Source organism: Lygodium microphyllum, chromosome 22 (genome assembly GCF_053477565.2).
Source record: "Lygodium microphyllum isolate KBCC chromosome 22, Lygodium_microphyllum_v1.1.10, whole genome shotgun sequence".
Classification (NCBI taxonomy): Eukaryota; Viridiplantae; Streptophyta; class Polypodiopsida; order Schizaeales; family Lygodiaceae; genus Lygodium; species Lygodium microphyllum.
This window is the reverse complement of record NC_141156.1, coordinates 2,413,035-2,437,642: the sequence shown is the minus strand read 5'-3', so window position 1 is coordinate 2,437,642 and position 24,608 is coordinate 2,413,035.

Here is a 24,608-nt window from a genome sequence, read left to right as displayed (position 1 = left end):
ATCGAGTTTGGTTCACCATTACACTACAATTTTTCATGATTTTAAAGAGTGCCTACTATTATTGCTGGAGGATTGACTAGATTTGTAGTGGGTCAATATCAATTGATAGAGATCAACCATTGTGGCAATTGTTGGGATGGTTTTCATTAAGATTTTGAGGGACTGTATGTTGATTGAGTTTGCAAATAGCAGATCAACTTACTAAAGGTTCTATCCTAAATTGTGACGTAGACTGCTATCGCGATATTTTGGGGACTGCAATGATGCCATTGCAAGAGAAGGGTTCGTATTGAGGTAGAATTGCCAACAAAATTCCATCACCTACTTGTCATGAGAGGAAGGAAAAGAACGAGATGGCCTTGATAGTGAGTTGCTGGAGTAGTATCATATTTTAAGGTGGTGGTGTGTTTTTTAGCAAAGAAAAGCCTCAAAGGCTTCTAAAAATTTAGAAGACATAAGGAAAAGCAAGTTAGAATTTTAAAACACACACCATCTTGAGATGTGGAAAAAACTATATAAACCCTTGAAGGGTTAGAATCGGGGGGCCCTTATTTTTGTTTTGCTTAAATCTTGATTGAGAAGAGAAGAGGGCCACACAAGAATCAAGTCAGAGTGTAGAAACAAGAGTTTCTTTTTTTGGTGGTGCCTATACCATTTCAGTCTTCAAGCTTTGTGAAAATGACAAGTCTTGTGGATTTTTGAATACATGGACAAATTGAGGTAAGATTTTATGACGTGGATATTTATTATTGATTTGTGTGTGTTAAAAGTTTCTATATCGGCACTCCTTGTCTTCTTCTTTTTGGGTTGTGTGAGATGATTATCTTCAAACACCATCCCAAAATAACACGAGCTGACTTAAGTATTCACATGTAATGCAAATGTTTCTTACTGATTGCATCTTTTCATAGCTTTTCACCATGTGAATCATCCACACATTGTGTTGAGAGGTGGAAAAAACTATATAAATCCTTCAAGGGTTAGAATAGGGGGTCCCTTTTTTTTTGTTCAAGTCTTGATTGAGAAGAGAAGAGAGCCACACAAGAATTAAATCGGGTTGTAGAAAAAACAGGTTCTTTTTTCAATAGTGCATATACTGTTTGAGTGTTCGGTAGTGCATATACCATTCGAGTCTTTGAGCTTTGTGAAAATGACAAGTCTTGGGGATTTTTGAATATATGGAGAAATTGAGGTAACATTTTATGACATGGGTAATTATTATTGCTTCATGTTTGTTGTATTCTACGTCTACGTGAGGCAACATTGTTGTTGGTTGACTTGTATATCAAACAATTATTCTTGTTAGATTCTATCTTTGAAGGACAAAGTCAATAAATATGTTGTCACTCCTTGTCTTCTTGTTTTCAAGTTGTGTGAAAGGATTATCTTCAAACATTGCTCATGAAACATCTTTTTTTGGGGTGCAACTAAGGAGTATAAAAAATTGACTTCATGTGAGGTTTCTAAATTTTTGTGCTTGAGACCATTTTCTAATGGTCAATTCTTTTCTAGAATTTCATGGTATAAAAGGAGAGAATCCTTAGTGACTTCTCGAAAAATTGGAGCTTGGATGTATAATCCAACCAATCACTAACTTGACCTTGAAACTTCACATTTTAAAATTCTAGTTATTGGATGTAGGTAGAAATTGATTTGAGATTATGAGAAAAATCTCAGATTGAGAAATACTTATATTCCTACGAAATATGAAGCTACCAAACATGTGTTTCTTAAAGGATTTAAAAAAGCTGAAACTTTCCAAGATCTTTGGCAAAAATAAGAAACTTGCCAGAAAAAAAAGACCAGACCATAGAATTTTCCACTCTAGAATACATCCAACTTTGGGATTGTTGGAATAAATCATTAGACCTAGAAGAGAAAGCACCCTAAAGATTAAAAATGAAAAATTTTGTGGAAATTTTACAAGGTCAGATGAGAACAAAACTAGACATTAAAGATCCAAGAACTTTCAAAGAAGTAGTAATGTAAGCAGTAGACAAAGAGAGAAATTTTGAGAAAATAAAAATGAGAGAACCATATAGAACAACAGACATCGAAAAATAGACCAAAACAGGTGATCCTGTTTTTTTACAAACTGGATTTCTACCACAAAATTTGGCCAAAACCCCTATTGAGAGCCTTACCCATACCTTAAATCCTACATCTTATCACTTTGGGTTTACTCTTCAAGCACTAGGTATGCTACATTGCTTCTCGGTTATGATAACTCTAGCAAGAGGGGGGAACAAGTTCTTACAAGGGATGTCAATATAAAGGGTAAAAGGGATGGGTTATCTTAGTAAAGATGGAAATGTATTACACCTAGGGGTTGAGTGAGTACATAGTTTTTTTCAAAGGACTAGCCTCCAACTACACGTGGGTTCCACCTGCATCACCAAGATTTGGGAACTATCACCATCATTAGAAAACACCTCACCCTTGTACACAAGTCAATGTCTACACCATGGTGTGATTTGGATCTTACACAAAAGCTTACAAGCATGGACTCCCTCTGTCACATACTTATATGTATTTATATATATATATAAAGAACTAAATATGAATCATCTTTTCGAAGCCGTTTTTTATAATTTCAATAAATCCCAAGGGAAAGTAAATTTCAAGAAAATTCCCGTGCTGCCGACCTTGGTCTACAAAGTTACAGAAGAAACTTTTTTCAAATTCTTTACCGATTTGAAGTTACGAAGGTGCAGACTGCTAGCTGCACACAATTTTCTTCTCTCTTTCACCCTTATCGCATAAACATTCTATTTTATCCTTCCTGTAAATATATTATAATAATGTGCTTTGGATACCCATGTCTTGTAATCTAGCTCTCTTTCTCTATCTTGTCTACAACAACCCTTGGCTTCTTGCATGATGACCAAGGTGGGGACTTGCCCCATCCACTATTCTTCATATTTTCAAAGATGCCATACATAATCTAGGATTATGTTAATCAAGAAGATTAGCTTAATCTAATCTTTCATGGAGGCTATATAAGGTGCCTATAGAGATGTAAAATAGACACAATGGTAAGCACATGAGAGCACTCTAGAACACCCTCATGCTAGTTTATCTCTTTGAGGTAAGCTATGAGTGGGTCTCTTTTATTATGTAGTATTCCATGAATACATAATGGCAAGCTTCCTCTACCTCTTCTCCTCTTGTCTCCCTCTCTTCTCATCTCTCTCTCTCTCTCTATCTATCTCATATTCTTCTAATTCTCCTTTTACATTCATACTTAAACTTATTAAGTAATACTTTCCATATGCTCTATTGGTATGGAATCCTTATTTTCTCATGTTATATATATGTTCATGGGAAAATTTAGGATCCATCACCTCTCTTAACCTTCCATCATCTTCATTTTTATTAAGATGGGCTATAAATTCTCTCTGGTGAAATTATGTTTTAGTTCTTTCTATTCTCTTTGAGGAAAGGGATGCCCTAGTCCATCCTCCCTTTGGCTAGGTGGTACTCTTCTGTAGCTGTCTTAGTGAATATTGGAGGCTGGGTGGGTGAGAGGCAACCCAGTCATCTTTTCAGCTCTCATTTTTTGTGACCCCTACTGAGGACTTCTCAAGCTATGCTCTACAATTTCTATGAAGGAATATGCATCTAAGGAGTTGTCCTCTTCTTCAATGAGTGTTTGTCAAGGAATCACTAAGGAGGAATCTTCATCAAACCCTATTCAAGGGATTCATTGCTCAAGAGTACCGCTATGGTCTCCAAAAGAAGCTTAAGAGAAGAAGAATCTTTATAAAAAAATAGCATGTATGCGGGTAAAGAAAGTTAATTACACACACCCTTCTTTACTTGAGGAGACATCTTCCTCTCATCAAGTCTCCAAGCTAAGGCATTGTGTGGAGTGCTTGGTGTCTAGTGTAAAGATACTCCCTAAGGAGCCTCGTCTTCAAGTGGTGAAGGCGCTTTCAAATTTGAGGATTAATAACTTTTTGGAGGGGGAGCTACATATCAATAGTGTACAATATTGGCAAGACACTACATATGGTAATGTGCTTCAACTACTACTAGAAAGAAGGGTCAAAGTAATTGAGAAGGTAGCTATCGAAGCCTATGAACTTTACAAGGCTGATGATGGTCACACCAAAGCTAGACTAATCACTGGTGAGGAAATCCTTCGCATCTCTCGAATAGTGGGATCTAAGAGGCTAAAACTTCAACAACACGCTTCATGAAAGTTTATAGTGGAAATTTGTAGTTAATGCATAAATGAATACTCCTATTTTTTACAACTTTCAATCGGTTCAAAACATTAGGGTGGATGTGTGCATTAGTAGAAAGATACATTTTCAGCAAAGGTTGGTATTCTATTTTGGAGCTGAGAGGTTGAGAGAGATCTTGTTGTCCCCTGATCCCATAATATTCCCTATTTTTGATTATAACATCTCCTTTAATGTGCACATATTCATTCTACTCTAAATGCATCCCATGAACCATAGGGATTTGTATGGACCTATCCTTCCTTTTGCTAGGTAAACCGTGCACATAATAGTTAGCACAAAGCTCGGGCTCCATAATATTTTAAGGGGCTTACTGGGACCTCGTTCTCTTGCTAACATTAATGCATCTATGACTCCATTTATTCTACCCTTAATAAGATATGACTTGGGCCTAGACGTGTTCATCTTTTTTTGTATTGAGATAGATCAACATCTTCCCATCATGGCTTTTCCAAGCTTTTTTGGGCACAAGGGGAGAAAGCTCTAGACTTTCGGGATGACTTAGAAATGACCTTCCTAGTCACAAGCCGGGATCATGAAGCAACTAAAGTATAGACCTTCTCTTTCATTCTAAAGAGTGGTGCTCGAGTATGGTATCAAGCTCTCTCAAAGGCTACAAGGAGTAATTGGGAGGATCTCAAGATTGCATTCTTGCACGAGTAACAAGATACAGAGCCTTTTGAGGATCTTTGGAGACAAATCCAAGATCTTTGCCAAACTTTACCAGGGGAGTACCAAGCATATGAAGGCATGTTTATAAAATTGTGAGATAAATGGATAACCTCCTTAACCGAGGGAGAGAGAGTACCTGATTGCCTTAAGAAAGATTATTTTTTGGCTGGAATTCACCCGCTACTAAGGGAGAATGTCAAAGGAAAGTTTCCCACATCCTATGAAGAATTAGTAACTTATGCTAGGGAGAAAGATGGGAAACTGAAGTTTCAAGCCCAGTTGAAGGGGGGAGTTGAGCCCATGCAAGTTTTACCAACTACGCCAAGGCCTAGAGAAATAGCAAAGGCCCCACCCGAACCAGAGATGCCACAGCAAGAGCTCCTACAATGCATTACTAATAAAATTGAAAGCCTTTCATTGAATTTAGTGCAAGGATTACAGTCCCCTCCCCTTGCAAATGAAGGCAATCGGGGCCCAAGGAGACAAAAAAGAGAGTATATTTGCTATAATTTTGGGGAGACTGGTCATGATATGTACTTTTTCCCTCATCCCAGGCGTCTGCCAAGAAATGGATTCCAACCAAGAAGAAGGAGACAACACCTGATACCACCTAGGGAGAGACTTGTTCCCCCGAATTCAGGGCCTCTACTATCGGTTCAAGTTCTCCAGCATCCTCGACCACTTGCAGATGTGCCGCCCTTGCTTGTCTAGTTGCTAGAGAATTGTGACATCAGGATGATCACTTTGGATGAGAGTGATGTCAAAGGGAAAGCCAAAGTAGCAGACATTGAAGCAATGTCGGTGAAGAAAGCCCGTAGAATTGAGATGATGGAGCCTACACCAATTGAGGAGGCTCAAAAAAAGGAGGAAGAGGCAGAGTCTTCAAAGGCTGCAAAGATACACAGCAGTAAAAAGAGGAGGGCTTGCTCACGCTAATGCATTGAGCCAGATGATTTTTCCCTAGATAAAGGTACTAGAGCTTATGATTTGCTTACTGATATGAGAGATCAAGGGCTAAAAATTTCATGGTCACAATTACTACATCTATCTCCAATAGTGCAGCGATAATGGTCAAAGATGGTAAGCATTAGACCCATGAAGACTAGACACGTGAATGCAATCAAGGCTAGAAAGGCGAAAGATATTGTGCCGCTAGTGGAAGCCGAAATCAATGGTGGGCAGAGAGTATCAAAGACATATGTGGATGGAGGTGCAAAAATTTGTGTCATGACGGAAAAGTTGATGCATCGTTTGGGATTAGAGATAAATGAAACTACTAAATTTGGGGCCAAAATTGCTAACAATGTAGTAGTAAATTGTTTGGGAGTTATAAAGAAAGTAAGGGTAAAGGTGTGTAGAGTGCAATTGGAGCTTGACATGTATGTGATGCTAGTGAAGGGGTCTGGCTATCTACTCATTCTCGAGTGACCATGGCTAATGGGAATGAAAGCCAGACAAGATTGGGAGATAGGGGCTTTAGAGCTAAGGCCACAATAGAGGCTACAAAAAAAAATTAAAGATCACTATCTAAAACATGAAGGAGGGCCGATAGGAGTATCTTGCGTTAGAGACCACCGCTGATGAATGGAGTTCCAACCAGGATTGGTCATCTATGACAAAGGGAAAGTCTTCTAATGAGGAGGAAGAAAGCTCTCTAGAAGTGATGTGGATTAATTGAAAGGGCCTTCTAGTAGTGAGATTCCGCAGTAGCTTCCAAAGGTTGAGAATGAGGGGTTAGAAATTTTTTTGGCTAAGGATCTATTAGCTGAGGAGAAGGCAACCTACATAGAAGTGGTGATAAAACACTCTTCACTTTTTATTTTTGATTATGAACACATCACAGGTGTGATGGTAATACAACATCACATTAATCTAAAAGATAGAGCAAAGCTAGTGGTGCAGCGGCTATGACAATTGGGAGTAGTTCAACAAAATGCTCTACTCACTGAGGTGCAACGACTTTTGAAGACAGGTTTCATCTATCCAATAAGGAACTCGGAGTGGGTTTCACCTATAGTGGTGACACCCAAGAACAACGGTAAATGGCAGATTGGTGTGGACTACAAGCCGCTAAATGCTACAACAAGGAGAGATCACTTTCCTCTTCCCTTTCAGGATGAAATACTCAACAAGGTGGTAGGGCATGAGAGATACATTGTTAGTGATGGGTATTCAAGTTATTTCCAGATCTGAATAACTAAGGAGGATCAATAGAAGACCAACTTCATCATGCCTTGGGGGTGTTTTGCTTATAAAGTAATGTCATTTGGATGAGCAAAGGCCCCAACAAGTAGTGTATCTTTATTAGGGCATGTCGTAAGTGAGAGGGACATTGAAGCGGATCCAAACAAAGTTAAGGCCCTATTGGCGGTGTCGTCACCATCTTCTATGAAGCAACTAACCTCTTTCATTTAGAAGGTGCGATATATGGGATGGTTCATTCATCTTCTCACCCAATTAGTGTTTCCACCTTAACCCACTCTAGGGAGCTCTTGTGGAGTGACGAAAGCGAAAGGTGCTTTCACAAGGTGAAAAAGGCTCTCAACACCTTGTAAAATATTCACGGCACAGCGAACAGAATCTGAGAAAGAGATAGAGAGTACACAAAAGATAAGAGGAGAATCAGTAAATTCTTTAACTCCAAACAACTGATACAAAGATGGCTTTGTCCACCTGTGCGCTTCCACTGTGTGAAGCTTAGATGGCGATCTAGACAGAAGATAGGTGAAGAGCTTAAGGCTAGCTGGAACAACAACTCTGACTGGGTGAAAGATGAGTGTCTGATGGTTGCGAAGGGGTTTAGCTTTTATAGCCTGCGAAGGTCATTAGGTCGGCCTGCTGACCGACCTACCATATGAACCTCCACTAGTCGGCTAGGGAATATTCCACAATGGGGCCCCAGACCCCACAATAGGGGCCCCTTTTAACTCCCTTACACCGCAACTCAATGCAATGTGCCTCGAGTTGCTACCAGCTTAACCACTCCATCTAACCCAAAGATTAGACCCACAATGGTCACCTTTTGGCCATCCGGTCACATAGACCTCATCTGATATACAAGTCAGGACTCTACCAATGTCCGGGCTCACACTTGGCTTCTCCTCATAATGGGGGCCTTACAACTTTGAGCACCATGGATCATTGGTAGCACCTAATGAGGGTGGGGCATTGATCATATCTAACACCCCCCCTCAATTGTTGAGATATCGAGCTCCACTCGTGATACGCCAGGGTGACCATTGTGCATTTATGTCACCGACGTGTTAGTTGCAGACGCGGTTGGTACACCGCCCCTGAATAATAGCTACACGATAGCTATCCTTATCTACTCTAGTTTGTGGCTCAGTTAGTATGCCACCTTAGTTAGTTGAGTTTGGTTTGAGACCCATATATACAGGGTTCTTCTATTTCTTTGTAAGAGAGTTCATTTGGCTTACACAAGTAAGAAGAGGAAAACTGTTTTCAGCCTCCACCCTTGTGTGTCTTCCCCCATTGTGCAAGCAAGAAAGCTTCAAGCGAGACTCCTTCCTTCTCTCCCACAATCTTGACATGGTATCAGAGCCTTGTTCGTGGTAAGGAGCTCAAGAAAGCAAGCCAAGCTCGCGGTGGTCTGGTAAGAGGAGCAGTGTTGCTTTCATTTCCTGTTTTGGGAGCAGATCTCTGCAGGTAGCACAGCCGGAAATTGCAGGAGTGCATTGTCTCAGGTTGAGACGCCCTTCGCGGTGAAGCAAGAGGGCAGTATATGCTGCGGGAGAGGGCTTTAGCCCTCGGCGACCTTGTTTTTTTTATTTGAGGCCATTTCGGGGCCTGTTTTGCAGACGGAAGTTTTCTGCACGCACTCAGGAAAAGGCTCAGTTTTATGCTGTGCGACCACTGTTCTACAGGTCGGTGAAAAGTTACTGTAGAAATTGCATCGTATGCTTGAGCGCAGAGACATTGGGAGTTTCAGAATCATCCTTGGTTCCTGTTTATGCAAAATCGTCACTAGGAAGCGACTGTGTGGTCAAATACCACTTTCGCCAGTTTTGGAGATTTGCCCTTGTGAGGGTGAAGCTGTGTTTTTTTGCAGTGACAGAATTTCTTGCAGTATTCTGTAATGGCGTCTGATTCTCTTTCACAGATTGTCACTGAAAAGCTTGACAAGAACAACTTCCAGGCATGGAAGTTTAGAATGACGAATTTCCTTATGGGAAAAGGATATTGGGAATTTGTTGCAGGAAATGAAGAAGAACCAGTTCTTCCTGATGTTCCCAATCAACAACAAATGCAGACATTTAAAACATGGCATGAGAGAGCCAGGAAAGTTATGTATTGGCTGTCTATCAGTATTTCAGACTCTATGATTGTGCATATTCAGGATGCAAGTACGCCAAAGGAGGCATGGGATACTTTGTCAAAAATGTATAGCACAAATACGCAAGCCAGGAAAATGCAGCTCAAGCAAGAGTTGCATAATGTGCAAAGAGAAAGTATGAGCATCAACGACTACCACATGAAGGTGAAGAAGATTGCAGATGCACTTGCTTCCATTGGGTCGCCAGTGGAAGATGATGATTTAGTTTCCGTGACCTTGAATGGTCTAGGAAAGGATTATGCACAGTTTCGGACATCCATTTCAGTTCGTGAAAGATTTCCTGATTTTGAGGAGTTGATTGCTCTTCTAATTTCTGAGGAACAGAGAAATGGTGGTGCATCTTCTTCAGGAGGAACTTCAAAAGAAGCTGTCTTCTACTCAAATGCTGGAAGAGGTAGAGGCAGAGGTAGAGGAGGCCGATTTGGAGGCCGTGGCAGAAATCAAAATATGCAGCAAACTCAAGAAAACCAGTCCTATGGAGGAGGACGTGGTAACTCTAGAGGCAGGGGGAGCCAAAGAGGTCGTGGTGGATGGCAAAGAGGCCAAAATGCAAACAGTAATGTTGAATGCTACTATTGTGGTAAAATGGGTCATATGGCTAAAGACTGCTATAAAAAGCAGAATGACATCATGAATGGAAAACTGCAACAAGGAAATTATGCATCCTCTAGTAGACAGGGTGATGACAGAAATGAGCATCTGTTTATGGTGCAGCACATGAACAATTCTGTGACAAGTGCAGAAGAAAGCAACGATGTATGGTATGTTGACTCAGGTGCATCAAACCACATGACAGGTCATGCAGAATGGATGGAGGATGCAAGGAAAATGGAAAAACCAGGATTTGTGGAGACTGGTGATGATACTGCACATCCTATTGTGCAGATTGGAAAAATTCCCTTGTCTATGCAGGGTGGGAAAAAGAAATACCTGTCCGATGTATTTCATGTCCCGAATATTACCAAGAATCTGGTTTCAGTTGGTCAAATGGTTGAACAGGGCTTGCAGGTCAGATTTAATCCTCATGGATGCTTTGTTGAGGATATGAAAAATAAAGGTCGCTTGATAGCAAAAGGAAAGAAGAAGGGCAGAATGTTTACATTGGATGCAGACATGTCTGAATTGAGTGCAGCAATGTTTGCACATGGGACCGGTGTAGTTGCAGATATTGATATCTGGCATAAACGCATTGGTCATGTTAATGTACAGCGACTTAAATCAATGCAGGCCCAAAATATTGTTGCAGGATTGCCAAAATTCAAGGTTGCAGAAATGCATAAGGTATGTGAAGCCTGTCAGTTTGGAAAACAGGCAAGGAAACCATTTCCTAGACATGTTCAAGAGAGTGAGAAGCCATTGGAATTAATTCACTCTGATGTGTGGACAACTAAAGCTGCATCTCTTGGAGGCTGTCATTATTTTGTCAGTTTTATTGATGACTATAGCAGAAAAGTTTGGGTGTATTTTATGAAAAAGAAAAGTGAAGTTTTTGGGCATTTCAAAACTCTTAAAGCTATGGTTGAAAAAGAAACAGGCTTGCAGATAAAATGCCTAAGGTCAGATGGAGGGGGAGAGTACCTCTCAAATGAGTTTGCAAAGTTCTTGCAGGAGCATGGCATAAAGCAGCAATATTCATGCAGTTATACCCCACAACAAAATGGAATTGCAGAAAGGAAAAACAGGCATATTGGAGAGGTATCTCGTGCCATGCTCAATGAAAAAGACTTGCCAGATTTTTATTGGGCTGAAGCAGTTGCTACAGCAGTCTACATAATGAACAGGACTCCCACTGCAGCAATACATGGAATGACTCCAGAGGAGAGGTATACTGGTAGGAAACCAGATATTTCTCATTTGAAAATTTTTGGTTGCATTGCCTATGTACATGTGCCAGATGAGCTGAGATCCAAGTTGGATCCAAAAGCTGAGAAGTGCATCTTTATTGGTTACTCTCTGCAGCAAAAAGGGTATAGATGCTATAACCCTTCTACTCGTAAGTTTACAGTGAGCAGAGATGTTATTTTTGATGAGATGAGTAGCTGGTATAGACCAGTAAATGTGATTGATGATGAAGATGCACAAAATGGTAATGCTACACAGAATTCACAGCAGCAGTCACAAAATATTAGTGGACCTGGAGCGTCCTCTAGCAGTGGTTCACATTCTTCGCCATGGACAGGCAGATTGAGATCAGGAGAATCTTCTCAAAGCAATGCAGATAGTGGTATGCAGGTATCACGAAAAGGAAAAGAGAAGGTTGATCAGCCCATGTTTGATGTGAATGCAGGTCACTCTTATGTAGATGGTGAATCCAGTGGCTCAGAACAGAGCATTGATGATGAGTTGGGTATTCCTTCTATTGTTACACCTGGAGTAAGGAAGACCAGGGATGTTTTGAGAGCACCTGGGAGTGAACCTACTTTGCGCAGGTCTACAAGAGCTAGGTATCCTGTGGATAGGCTGAAATATGATGGATTTACAGCCATTCACTATGCATATATGGTCAAAGTGATACAGGAACCAGAACCCACATCTTTTGAGCAAGCCATGGGAAAAGAAAAATGGGAGAAAGCCATGGATGAAGAAATGGATGCCTTGGAAGCAAATGCTACATGGGAGTTAGTACCTTTGCCTAAAGGTAAGAATGCAATTGGCTGTAAGTGGGTTTATAAGGTGAAGCACAATGCTGATGGTTCTGTGAACAGATACAAGGCAAGATTAGTAGTCAAGGGGTATGCACAAACATATGGCATTGACTATGAAGAAACATTTAGTCCGGTTGCAAGGATGGCAACCGTAAGAGCAGTCATTGCTATGGCTGCATCAAAGGGATGGTCTTTACATCAGATGGATGTAAAGAATGCCTTCTTGCATGGTGATTTGCAAGAAGAGGTCTATATGGAGCAGCCACCAGGTTATGTGCATGCTGTTCATCCTGAGTTTGTTTGCAGGTTGAAGAAAGCCTTGTATGGCTTGAAGCAAGCACCTAGAGCATGGTCTGACAAGATAGGACAGTATCTTGTCACTATTGGCTTTCAGATTTCCAAGGCAGATTTCTCACTTTATGTGAGAAAAACAGAGAAAGGTATTATGCTGCTTGTCATTTATGTTGATGATTTGATTATGACAGGTGACAGTGATGAAGATATCCTTCATGTGAAAATGCTATTGAAGCAGAAGTTTGAGATGAAGGATTTGGGAGAGCTGCGTTATTTCTTGGGCATTGAGGTGATTAGATCACCAAGTGGGATACAGCTCTTGCAGAGGCAGTATGGATTGGACATGCTGTCCAAATATGGGATGACAGGCTGTAAGCCTATTTCAGTTCCTTTGGAGCAGAATGTGAAGCTGAGCACAGATACAGGTGAGCTTCTAGAAGACCCTACTATGTACAGACGCATAGTAGGAAGTTTGATTTATATGACTATTACCAGGCCAGATTTGAGCTATGCTGTTGGATTGGTAAGTCAGTTTATGCAGGCTCCAAGGAAACCACATTTGGATGCGGCTAGACGCATACTCAGGTATGTGAAGTCCACATTGCAGTATGGACTATTTTATGAGACTGGGATTCAGATACAGCTGCATGGATACACTGATGCTGATTGGGCTGGTAGTATTTCTGATAGACGATCTACCAGTGGATATGTGTTCTCTTTTGGGAGTGCTGCAGTCACTTGGAGCAGCAAGAAACAGCCTACAGTCGCCTTGTCGAGCACAGAGGCTGAGTACAGGGGTGCAGCAATGGCTGCATGTGAGGTAGCTTGGTTACATAAGCTACTTTATGATATGCATCAGTCTACAGATGGGCCAGTTGTCATTTATTGTGACAACATGAGTAGTATACACTTGGCAAATAACCCAGTCTATCATGCTAGAACAAAGCACATTGAGGTGCATTATCACTATGTGCGAGAGAGGGTTTTACTAGGTCTTATTGATCTAGTTTATGTCAGCACAGAGGATCAGGTAGCTGACATATTCACGAAGGCTTTGGGCGCAGAGAAGTTGCGCAAGTTCAGAGACCTGCTTGGTGTGCAGGAATTGGGATTGAGCTCGAGGGGGAGTGTTGAGATATCGAGCTCCACTCGTGATACGCCAGGGTGACCATTGTGCATTTATGTCACCGACGTGTTAGTTGCAGACGCGGTTGGTACACCGCCCCTGAATAATAGCTACACGATAGCTATCCTTATCTACTCTAGTTTGTGGCTCAGTTAGTATGCCACCTTAGTTAGTTGAGTTTGGTTTGAGACCCATATATACAGGGTTCTTCTATTTCTTTGTAAGAGAGTTCATTTGGCTTACACAAGTAAGAAGAGGAAAACTGTTTTCAGCCTCCACCCTTGTGTGTCTTCCCCCATTGTGCAAGCAAGAAAGCTTCAAGCGAGACTCCTTCCTTCTCTCCCACAATCTTGACATCAATGTCCACCCATAGGTGAACTATCTTCTCGGCCCAATGCCGAGTCTCTGAAGATGAACTTAAAGCAGATCCTTCGTAAGTGCTTTGGTGAAGATATCTGCTCCATTCTCCTCTGTTGGACAGTAGACCAATTCCACTATCCCATCCTCCATCAAATCACGCACATAGTGATACTGGATCTCTATATGTTTGGTGCGTGCATGAAACACTGGATTTTTGGCAATGGTGATGCAACTTTGATTGTCACATCTCAGCACAGTTGGTTCTTCATCCTGCACTCCCATATGCCATAGAATCCTTCTCAACCATACGGCCTCACATGCAGCAAAACAAGCTGCCTTGTACTCTGCTTCGGTAGAAGACAATGCCACTGTTGGTTGCTTCTTACTAATCCAAGAGAAAATTCCTGAACCCAAAGAGAAACAATAACCAGAAACTAACTTCCTGGAATCAATGTCTCCTGCCCAATCTGAGTCACAGTTCCCCACAAGAGATGTTCCGAAACTGTATGTGATACCATAGTCAAGAGTTTTCTTCAAGTATCTGAGCACCCGCATCCCAGCCTTCCAATGACTCTCATGAGGTTTGTTTGAGAACCTGCTCAAAACACCAACAACAAAACTGATATCTGGTCTGGTGTTACACAAGTAGATCAGACTGCCAACCAACCTCCTATACCTCCCAATGTCTGCTAGTGCTGATGTATCCTCGACGGATAACTTTGCATTCACCTCCATAGGTGTAGCTATCTCCTTGCACTCGATCATGCCAAATGCCTTCAAGATCTCCCATGCATACTTCTTCTGAGAGATGAAGATCTTTCCTAGCTCTTGCCAGACTTCAATCCCCAAACAATAGTGTAGCAAGCCCAAGTCTGTCATTTCAAACTCAGAACTCAAAGCCTTTCAAGTTTGGTTAATCATATCTTCATAGTCACCTGTAATAAGAAGGTCATCCACATATAGGACAATCACTACAGACTTTTTACCATCCCTGTAAACATACAAGTTAGCATCTGAGGCACATCTTTTGAAGTTTAGGTTTAAAAAGAACCTATCTATCCGCTGGTACCATGCTCTGGGGGCTTGTTTCAACCCATACAATGCCTTCTTCAGTTTACACACTTTGTTCTCAGAATGGGGGGCCTCAAACCCTGGTGGCTGAGCCACGTACACCTCCTCCTTGAGGTCACCATTTAAGAACGCTGACTTAACATCCATTTGGTACACTGGCCACTTCTTGTGGGCAGCCACTGCAAGTACTGTGCGAATAGTGGTCATTCTGGCAGTTCGGGCAAATGACTCTTGAAAATCAAACCCTTCAACTTGTGAAAATCCTTGGGCAACCAGTCTAGCTTTGTACTTTTCTAAGGTACCATCAGCCTTGTACTTTACCTTCCAAATCCACTTGGTGCCAATAACCTTCCGCTTTGCTGGTCGATCCACTAGCTCCCAAGTGTCATTCTTCATTATGTTGTCATACTCCGCCTGCATAGCATCCTTCCATGATGGATCTGCAAGTGCTTCTTCTAAGTCAGTTGGCTCCTTTACTTCTCTTATAATCTCAACCATCAAGGCCATATTGACTATGTGAGCAGAAGCCCTCCTTTGCTCCTCTATTCTCTGAGACCTCCTTGGTCCGTCTACCTTCTCCTCAACAGATGCAGGCATAGGATTATTGTGGTCATAGAGCTGCTTCACCCAGCGCGGCAATGGCTTTTCCGGTGGGGTGATGTCAGGTTGGTGAACTTTTTCCTCATCATCTGAAGATGATGCTTCCTCCTCCTTAAGGATAGGGATAGCTCTCGAGACAAGTTCATAGTGGACTACTTCTTCGCTTGATGATAAAGTGGAAGAACTTGCCTTCTCCTCCTCCACTGTATGCGGCTCCTCCTTGAACACCACATCACGGCTCGCGATGATCTTCTTTGCCTCTTGGTCATATAATTTGTAAGCCTTCTGCTCATCACTATAACCCAAGAAGATACATTTTCTGCTTTTTGGTTGTAACTTGTTTCTCTTCTCATCTGGAACATGTGCATAACATTCACATCCAAAAATTCTGAAATGTGAGACAGATGGTTTCTTACCAGTGTAAGCCTCATGAGGTTTTTTCCCTTGAGAGCCTTTGTATAGCTCCGATTTAGAATGTAGACTGCAGTATTAACAGCTTCAGCCCAAAAATGGTTAGCTGAGGTGTGTGAGGCGTCGTCAATTGACGCTTGATCCCTTTGCTCTTGCAAAAGGCTTCAAACTCCTTTGAGTTGAACTCACCACCACCATCTGTTCTAAATTTCTTCACACTTTTCCCTGTTTCATTCTCAACAAGTATTAGCCATTCTTTAAACTTACCAAAAGCTTGAGCCTTATCACGAAGGAAGTACACCCACATCTTCCTACTGTAGTCGTCGACAATCAACATAAAATAAGAAGATCCCCCCAAGGCATGTGTAGGCATCTTACCACACAAGTCAGCATGCACCAACTCTAGAGGAGCCTGTGCTCTATTCTTGCTTTCTTGTGGAAATGCCTTTCTTTGTTGCTTGCCCATCATACAAGCTTCACATGGTTCCTTCAATTCAGTTATTGTAGGTAGGTGAGCAACCATACCTTGCTTTTGCATCTTCTTCAATACTGCAAATCCGATGTGTCCAAACCTTTCATGCCAAAACTTACTTGTGCCCACTCCAGCAGTGGCTGTAAGAGCACTTAGCTCATACAGGTTGTTCCTTCTTTCTCCTTTGCCAACAATTGTGCCAGCACTATCAATAATTTTTGCACCTGTCTTCTTGAACCTCACTTCATGACCAAGATCAGTTATGGCAGCAACTGATAAGAGATTTCTCCTGATTTCGGGAACATACAACACATTTGAAAGCTTTTTGACTTCACCATTTGCAGCAACAAAAGAAATAGTACCTGTGCCCGCAGCAAGGCATTTAGCATCATTTCCAACTGTCACAGTGATGGATTCTTGTAGAGGCTGCATAGAACTGTATAGACCTTTCTTGTTGGTCATGTGACGGGAGGCCCCACTATCCAACACCCAAGAGTCAGTGGTAGATTCTTCTTGCGCCGAGGAGCACACTTCCTCAATGGTCGCCATGAATAATTCCAACTCTGCTTCAGCCGTATTGGCTGTCTCTTTCCCTTTACTTTTAAGGGTACCATTCTTTTCATTTGCCTTCTTGACACGACAATCTGCAATTGCATGTCCTTTCTTCTTACAGTAGAAGCACTCTCCTTGAAACTTCTTCTTGCCGCCGCCCTTCTTTTTGTCACCATCATTTTTGGTGGAGGAAACACCTTTGCCTTTTGCATTGGCAGAGAATGCAGCATCTCCATTGTTGCTTCCTTCTCGGGCTTTCAGCCTCAACTCCTCCTCCATTAATAATGCACAAAACTCCTCAAAAGTCAAAGCTTGAGGTCTCACCTGAGTATTAAGGGTAGTTACTAGTCCATCAAACTTTTGTGGACAAATCCGAAGACACCTTTGAGCTAGCTCTTCGCTAGTCTTTTGTATCCCAGCGCCAGCCATCTAGTCGCGCAGATTCTTAATCCGAGTGATGAATGCTTCAACCGTCTCTCCTTCAGCAAACTTCTCCGCTGCTAGTTGATTCTCCAAGTTTTGAATCCTTGTTTGGTTTCGCGTTTTGTACTGACTCCTTAGTACATTCCAAGCCCCTGACGCTTTGGTTGTATGCTGAATCAGAGTCAAAACACTGTCAGAACAGCTTGTAACTAAGGCACACAATGCATCTGCATTCCTTCGTTTCCAAGCTCGTAGAAGATCTGCATTCGGAGGAATCATCACACTAGGATTTGATGGGTCGGGGGTAGGCTGTGGTTCTGCGTCAGTCCCCAGCACAGTCTCCAGAAGCTCATAAGAATCAAGGATAGTTGTAATTTTGAACTTCCACAAGGTGTAGTTTGTACCATCTAACTTGCCTTTGCTGAAGGTTGGTGGACGAATCCTCAGTGTTTGAATAGCCGGTACAGCAGCACCACCTCCTGCACCGCTTCCTGATGCGCTAGAACCGCTTCCCGGAGTCGACATCGTTTCTCTTTGCGGTTGAAGCCTTTGCCTCTTGCACGCTCTCCGATCTCTAGAGCCCAATTAGTGTTTCCACTTTAACCCACTCTAGGGAGCTCTTGTGGAGTGACGAAAGCGAAAGGTGCTTTCACAAGGTGAAGAAGGCTCTCAACACCCTGTAAAATATTCACGGCGCAGCGAACAGAATCTGAGAAAGAGATAGAGAGTACACAAAAGATAAGAGGAGAATCAGTAAATTCTTTAACTCCAAACAACTGATACAAAGATTGCTCTGTCCACCCGTGCGCTTCCACTGTGTGAAGCTTAGATGGCGATCTAGACAGAAGATAGGTGAAGAGCTTAAGGCTAGCTGGAACAACAACTCTGACTGGGTGAAAGATGAGTGTCTGATGGTTGCGAAGGGGTTTAGCTTTTATAGCCTACAAAGGTCGTTAGGTCGGCCTGCTGACCGACCTACCATATGAGCCTCCACTAGTCGGCCAAGGAATATTCCAGGGAATATTCCCTTTACCATCGGGCCGGGGGCGCTGCCCCCGGACCCCCGCCGCAACTCAATGCAATGTGCCTCGAGTTGCTACCAGCTTAACCACTCCGTCTAACCCAAAGATTAGACCCACAATGGTCACCTTTTGGCCATCCGGTCACATAGACCTCATTTGATATACAAGTCAGGACTCTACCAATGTCCGGGCTCACACTTGGCTTCTCCTCATAATGGGGGCCTTACAACTTTGAGCACCATGGATCATTGGTAGCACCTAATGAGGGTGGGGCATTGATCATATCTAACACACCCTTCCCATAATTTTAGAGCCTCGCTGGGATCAAGAGTTTTTTGTCAACTCGAGTTTTGGGGAAGATGCTCTAGGGCAGCACTAATACAAAAGGATGCTAAAACTGGCCTGATGAGGCCGGTTTACTTTTCTAGTAGAGTAATGACGGTGATCCGGGTTTTTTACAACCCGGATTATTACCACAAAATTTGGCCAAAGCCCCTATCAAGAGCTTACCATATCACTTTGGGTTTACTCTTCAAGCGCTAGGTATGCTACATTGCTTCTCGATTATGATAACTCTAGCAAATGGGGGGAACAAGTTCTTAGAAGGCATGTCAATGTAAAGGGTCAAAGGGATGGTTATCTTAGTGAAGATGAAAATGGATTACACCTAGGAGTTGAGTGAGTGCATAGATTTTTTCAAAGGACTAGCCTCCAACTACACATGGGCCCCGTCTGCATCACTAAGATTTGGAATCTATCACCATCATTAGAGGACACCTCACCCTAGCACACAAGTCAATATCCACATCATGGTGTCATTTGGATCTTGCACAAAAGCTTACAAGCATGGACCCCTTTTGTCACATGCTTATATGTATTTATATACATATGGGGGACTAAAGTCAAAGCAGCTTTTGAAAGCCATTTTTTATAATCTCAATAACTCCCAAGAAAAAGTGAATTTCAAGAAAATTCTCACGATGCCCGATTGGTTTCGACCTGGTCTACAAAGTTGCAGAAGAAACTTTTTTCAAATTCCTCACGGATTTGAAGTTACGAAGGCGCATACTGCTGGCTACATGCAATTTTCTTCTCTCTTTCACCACACCAACTTTCCACTCTGTCCTTCTTGTAAATATATTATAATAATGTGCTTTGGGCACCCACCTCTTGTAATCTAGCTCAATTTCTCTATTTTGTCTATCACCACCCTTGGCTTCTTGCATGATAACCAAGGTGGGGACTTGTCCCATCCACTATTCTCCATATTTTCAAAGATGCCATACATCATCTAGGATTATGTTAATAAAGAAGATTAGCTTAATCTAATCCCTCATGGAGGCTATATAAAGAGCCCATGGAGAATGAAGAGGGGGGAGGAAGGACAATGACAAGTCCATAAGAGCATTCTAGAATATCCTCATCTCTTTGAGGTAAGCTATGAGTAAGTTCTTTTATTATGTAGTATAATGGCAAGCTTCCTCTACCTCTTCTCCTATTATCTCCCTCTCTTCTCATCTTCTCATTCCATATAGCATAATGGCAAGCTTCTTCTACCTCTTCTCCTCTTGTCTCCCTCTCCTCTCATCTCTCTCTCTTATATTCCAATATGGTGTCTAATACATATATTCTCTCTTGTAAATTTGTGTCTTGGTTCTCTTGATTCTCTTTGAGAAAAGGGATGTCCTAGCCCATCCTCCCTTTGGCTAGGTGGTGCCCCTCTTTAGTTCTCTTAGTGAGGATTGGAAGTTGGATGGGTAAGAGGCAACCCGTTCATCATTTCAGCCCTCATTTTTGGTGCCCCTGGCTGAGGACATTCTCAACCACAATTCTCTACCTCCTTATGTGGAATGATACAACACATGGTGGTGCATCCTCTACAACAAGTTCCCCAAGTGGCTCTTCCTCAACGCCTTCACCAACTATTTTTGAAGCTGGTCGAAGTCCACGACTCCCAGAATTATCTCCTAAAGAAGCTCAAGAAAGAAAGTATGCCTATCGGATGACGGCACACATGCGGGTAAAATGTGTTCACTTTAGAAATTCCATTCTCTCACAACAGAAAAAAATATGTTGCCATCAATTGCTAGGTTCTCATAATTGTGGTGAGTGTTTTGCAAACAAAGTGAAGACCCTTCCGAGAGGTCCTCGTCTCCAAATCATCAAATCCCTCTCTCTCTCTGGCCTAATCCACATCAAAGGAGGACAACTATGCATGAACGGTGTGGAGTTTTGTAGAAGTGCAAAGTATGGAGACTACCTTCAACTGTTGTTAGCTCGAAGGTTGGGTGTGGTTGAAAAGGTGGCCATCACACCTTATGAAATATATGTCACCGAGGATGGACACACCAAGGCAAGAACAATCACTGGTGAGCAAATTCTCTGTATAGCAAAGTTGGTGGGTTCCAAAAAGAAACACTTTGGGAAAAATCCTTCATAATTCAAGAAAGTGCATTCCCTCTACTCCCTTAAGTAGTCTCCACTCATGAATAATAATAATGGCCTGAATTTCTACACTTTCCACTCTGTACAAAATATCCGAGTTAATGTATACATCAGTAGGAAGATTTTCTTCCAGCAGCGTCTTGTCATGTACTTTGGGGCTGAAAGATTAAGGGAGATTCTTGTATCACCTGAACCTATAATCTTCCCAATGCTAGACTACAATGCATCCTTCAATGTACATGTATTTATCCTATTATAATAGTTTCTCATGAATCAGAATGAGTTGTATGGACCTATCCATCCACTTGCTATGCAAACTGTGCATATTGTAGCTAGCACAAAACTTAGATTCCAAGGCATTATTAGAAGCATAGTGGGGCCTAGACGTCTTGCTGAAATCAATGCATCTGTGAACCCATTCATCCTTCCCCTTATAAAATACAACTTAAGTCTAGACGTTTTCATCTTTGTACTCTACTAAGGCAACATGGCATTTCCAAGTTTTTTTGGGCACAAAGGGGAGAAAGCTCTAGACTTTTTGGATGACTTAGAAATGGCCTTCCTAGTCACAGGCCGGGATGATGAAGCAACCAAAGTACGGGCCTTCTCTTTAGTTCTAAAGGGTGATGCTCGAGTGTGGTATCAAGCTCTTTCGGAGGCTACAAGGGGTAATTGGGAGGATCTCAAGACCGCATTCATGCACAAGTACCAAGATACAGAGCCACCTGAAGATATTTGGAGACAACTCTTAGATCTTCATCAAACCTTACCAGGGGAATACCAAACCTATGAAGGCATGTCTATAAAATTGTGGGATAAATGGACAGCCTCTTTAGCCGAGGGAGAAAGAGTACTGGATTGCCTTAAGAAAGATTGTTTTCTAGCCGGACTCCATCCTCTACTAAGGGAGAAGGTCAAAGGAAAGTTTCCCACATCCTATGAAGAATCAGTCACTTATGCAAGGAAGAAAGATAGAAAATTGAAGTATCAACCCCAGTTGAAGGGGGGAGTTGAGCCCATGCAGGTTTTACCAACCATGCCAAGGCCTAGAGAAATAGTAGAGGCCCCACCTGAACTAGAGATACCACATCAAGAGCTCCGACAACGCATTACTAATCAACTTGAAAGCCTTTCATTAAATTTGGTGCAAGGAGTGCGACCCCCTCCCCTCATAAATGAAGGCAATCGAGGTCCAAGGAGGCAAGAAAGAGAGTATGTTTGCTATAATTGTGGGGAGACTGGCCATGGTATGTATTTTTGCCCTCATCCTAGGCGTTTTCTAGGAAATGGGTTCCAACCAAGAAGGAGGGGACAACAAGTGACACCACCTAAGGAAAGGTTTGTTCCACCGAATACAGGGCCTCCACCACCGATTCAAGTTCTCCAGCATCCTCGACCACTTGTAGAGGTGCCGCCCTTGCCTGACCAGCCGCCAGAGAATCATGATGTTAGGATAATTAGTTTAGATGAGAGTGATGTCAAAGGAAAGGCCAAAGTAGTAGAGGTTGAAGTAATGCCGGTGAAGAAAGCCCGGAGAATTGAGAGAATGGAGCCTACACCACCAAAGGAGGTTGAAAATATGGAAGAGGAGACAGAGTCATCAATGGCTGCAAAGACACGCAACAGTAAAAAGAGGAGGGCTCGCTCACGCCGACACATTGAGCTAGATGATTTTTCCCTGGGTAAAGGTACTAGAGCTTATGATTTGCTTGCTGATGTGAGGAATCAAGGGCCAAAAATTTCATGGCCCCAATTACTACATCTATCTCCAACAGTGCGGCGACAATGGTCAAAGATGGTAAGCATTAGACCCATGAAGAATAGACATGTGAATGCAATCCAGGCTAGAAAGATGAAAGATATTGTGCCTCTAGTGGAAGCCGAAATCAATGGACAGAGAGTGTCAAAGACATATGTGGATGGAGGTGCAGAGATTTGTGTCATGACGGAAAAGTTGATGCATCATTTGGGATTAGAGGTAAATGAAACTACTAAAATTGGGGCCAAAATGGCTAACAATGTAGTAGTAAATTGTTTGGGAGTTATAAAGAAAGTCAAGGTAAAGGTGTGTGGAGTGCAATTGGAGCTTGACATGTATGTGATGCCAGTGAAGGGGGACGGCTATCCGCTCATTCTTGGGCGACCATGGCTAATGGGAATGAAAGCCAGACAAGATTGGGAGACAGGGGCTTTAGAGCTAAGGCCACAAAAGGGGCTGCATAAAAAATGGAAGAGCACTATCTACAACATGAAGGAGGGCCGACAGGAGGATCTTGTGTTAGAGACCACCGCTGATGAATGGAGTTCCAGCGAGGGTTGGTCATCTATGACAGAGGGAGAGTCTTCTAATGAGGAGAAAGACAGCTCTCTAGAAGTGATGGGGATTACATTAAAAGGGCCTTCTAGTAGTGAAATTCCGTAACAGCTTCCAAAGGTCGAGAAGGAGGGGTTAGAAAAAATGTTGGCTAAGGATCTATCAGTTGAGGAGAAGACAGCCTACATGGAAGTGGTGATAAAACACTCTGCACTTTTTATTTCTGATTATGAACACATCACAGGTGTGACAACAGTACAACATCACATTAATCTTAAAGAGGGAGCACAGCCAGTGGTGCAGCGACTACGACGATTGGGAGTAGTTCAACAAAACGCTCTAGTCACTGAGGTGCAACGACTTTTAAAGGAAGGCTTCATCTATCCAATAGGGGACTCAGAGTGGGTTTCACCTGTGGTGGTGATGCCCAAGAAGAATGGAAAATGGAGGATTTGTGTGGATTACAAGCCGCTAATTGCTGCAACTAAGAGAGATCACTTTCCTCTTCCCTTTCAGGATGAAATACTCAACGAGGTGGCCGGGCATGAGAGATACACTGTTTGTGATGGGTATTCAGGTTATTTCCAGATCCGAATAGCTGAGGAGGATCAACAGAAGACCACCTTCATTACACCTTGGGGTTGTTTTGCTTACAAAGTAATGCCATTTGGATTAACAAATGCCCCAGCTACCTTCCAGCGATTCATGAATTATGTCTTCCAACCATATTTTGGAAAATCCATTAGGGTCTTTATTCATAACTTTTGTATTTATAGTTCTAAGGCTTTACATCTAGGAAAGGTGGATGAAGCTTTCAACCGCCTTGCACAAATGGGGGGGCAATTAAACCATGAGAAGTGTCGCATTGGCGAAAGTAGTGTAACTTTGTTAGGGCATGTCGTAAGTGAGAGGAGCATTGAAGCAGATCCAAACAAAGTTAAGGCCTTATTGGCGGTGCCATCACCATCTTCTGTGAAGCAACTAACCTCTTTCATTCAGAAGGTGCGATATATGGGGCGGTTCATTCATCTCCTCTCCCAATTAATATTTCCACTGCAACAGTTAACCCACTCTGAGGAGCTCCTATGGAGTGACGAAAGCGAAAGGTGCTTTCACGAGGTGAAGAAGGCTCTTAGCACCCTTCCTATAATTTTACAGCCGTGTTGGGATCAGGAGTTTTTTGTCAATCCGAGTTTTGGGGAAGATGCTCTAGGGGCAGCACTAATACAAAAGGATGCTAAAACTAGCCTAATGAGACCAGTTTACTTTTCTAGCAGAGTAATGACAGCATCAGAATGAGGGTACAAGATGGTGGAGGTGATGGTTTTGTCTCTAATGTTTGCTGGCAGAAAGTTTCGTCCTTATCTTCTCCCTAGGCCGTTCATAGTAATCACGACAGAAGAGCATTTTCCCTATACCTTACAACACATGGATGTTTAAGCTAGAATCGCTAAGTGGGTGATACAACTCCAAGAGTTTGACTACACCTTCAAGGTGGAGGATTCTACTCGAGCTTGCCTAGCTGATTTGTTGACCCATAGATGCCATCAAAAGAAGGAAAAGGAGAAGGGAAAGGTAAAAGAGGATACACCTTCTCTTG